Below are 2,333 nucleotides of genomic sequence, written 5' to 3' on the forward strand. Positions count from 1 at the left end.
AGCTAAGGCTTCGTGGAAACTTATTTAGAAACTTACATTGAAATTGATTTGTATTTTTGTTTTCTGGAAATTTGTTTTGTTTTTAGATGAAACGAAAAAATAAATGAACAAATGAAAATCAGATGATTAGCATCAAATCACAACTGAGCTCAAACGAGGGATTCATTTTAAAAGTAGGGGAGACCGGGGACAGTAGCAACAAGGGATGGTTGCATCACATCACTTTTCTCCAAACAGAAACAAGCTGGAGTGATGACACTCACACTGTACATGCTCAGTTAGATGTCCCACCTTGTAAAGAAAAAGTAAACAGATTCAAAAACTGCTCCAGGATTTATTTGTGAAAAACTGTTTTTTTGGAACCAAAGTTTTTTTTTGCCCAACTTTATTTTTGTTCTACTGTTGTCACTGTTTTTGTGATCCAGCTCAAACTTATATGGTTTAAACAAGTGATATGTTGACTTTTAGCTAATATAGTTAACATTTATCCAGATGAGCTTATTTAGCTAACACATGAGGTTTTATCATGGCTGACAGGAACGGTCATTGGATAAATCCATGTAAAAACAGAGCACATACAGATGAGATTAAGGTGTTGAAATTAAGTTTACACTTAAAAGATTATTGAGTATTCATGACAATTTTATAGTTTAAAACTTATAAGTGTTTAAGATGTATTTTCTACAGTTGTTGTTTCAACAATGGTTTTAAAATTCCAGTTTCTTTCAATGTAAATGTTGCATAATGTAGGCGTACAGTGACAATAGGCAAAACAAAAAGCTAATTACCTGACAAATAGTTCTATTATAATTGTCTTAAAATGCCAACTGTATTTTATATCAGTTAGAGTCTTGGACATCTGTAAATAAGGTCTGCTCATCAAGACAATTTTATATTTGTCATTTGATCAAAAAAGAATAAATAAATAACACTGTAATATAATTATAACTTGCAGTTTTTATTAATTTAGCAATAATATAAATATAAAAATAATAAAACTTCTATTTACAGTGAAATATATTGTATAAATAATATGTTGCAACCACCCCCAAACGATGCTGCAACTGTCTCCAGTCCCGGGGTCAGTTGCAACATTTGACTTTTCATTTTCAAATGCAAATTGTGAAGAATGTACGTGCTTTAATCATCTATAAATGGGTTTTGACTATTAACAGACAGATGTAAGTTTATTGTGTTACAATTTGTTTTGTCTAATTCAAACCATCTCTGAGTAACAGAGTCAAATGCAAAAAGTGTTGCAACTGTCCCCGGTCTCCCCTACCCGTATTGGTGCAACTTACTTCCTCTGTTCAGTTTTTATGCACAAAACAATGCAGTGCCGTTATTTTACATGTGATTTTCTAAGACTGAGATGGAAACGTTTCAGATGACCCTGCCTCTTTGAGCTACGGAAGCATAGAGCTGCCACATGACATGAAATTATTTTTAAACTGGATCTCGTTATAACGAGAAAACTATCTCGTTACAATGAGAAAACTATCTTGTTATATCAAGTTAACCATCTCGTTATAACATGTTATGGTTTCTTCTGGTTTGTCACTTTCACAGAAGTTTATTGCCTGGATGGTGTGATGGAGAACACGACTGAGTCTCACTAAATGCCTTTTTACTGAACCRCTATATAAAAAAACCAACAGAACTATTTGGGTTTGTGCTCCGATGTTGCAGCTAGTAGCACTTAATAATTTTCACTCTCTAATCTGAATTTGGCCCCTATTATTTCAAAAATATTATGCAGTACTAACTTGTCTTTTTTTAGTCTAGAAATGTGTTCCTCTTTCAGATTTCTTCTTCATAAAAAGGCATWTAGTGAGACTCAGTCRTGTTCTCCATCATGCCATCCAGCCAATAAACTTCTGTGAAAGTGACAAACCAGAAGAAACCATAACATGTTGTAACGAGATGGTTATCTTGATATAACGACATATTTTTCTCATTTTTACAAGATAGTTTTCTCGTTATAACGAGATCCAGTTTAAAAATAATTTCATGCCATGTGGCAGATCTACGCTTCCGTATTGAGCAGTTTAAAACATTGCTGAGTAAGTTTGGTCTCGTCCAAGTTTTAGACATGAAACCCACCTATCAGAGACATTTCTCTGCTTGTTTACCGTCTCCGGGGATTTTCCTTAATCCTTTTGATCGGCGCTTTTTCCCTTTGCTCTAATATATTTGTGAGCCGTGTTTTGCAAAGCTCCCCTATCTGTTGTCTGAAACCTCAGTGGCTCTTCAGAGAGGATTTTGGAAACAGAGTAATTAGTTGGCAACGGAGAAGCTGTTGGTGCGAAATGATAGCTGCCGCCCCCCCCCCC

Source organism: Austrofundulus limnaeus, unplaced genomic scaffold, assembly GCF_001266775.1.
Source record: "Austrofundulus limnaeus strain Quisiro unplaced genomic scaffold, Austrofundulus_limnaeus-1.0 Scaffold648, whole genome shotgun sequence".
NCBI classification, from domain to species: Eukaryota; Metazoa; Chordata; class Actinopteri; order Cyprinodontiformes; family Rivulidae; genus Austrofundulus; species Austrofundulus limnaeus.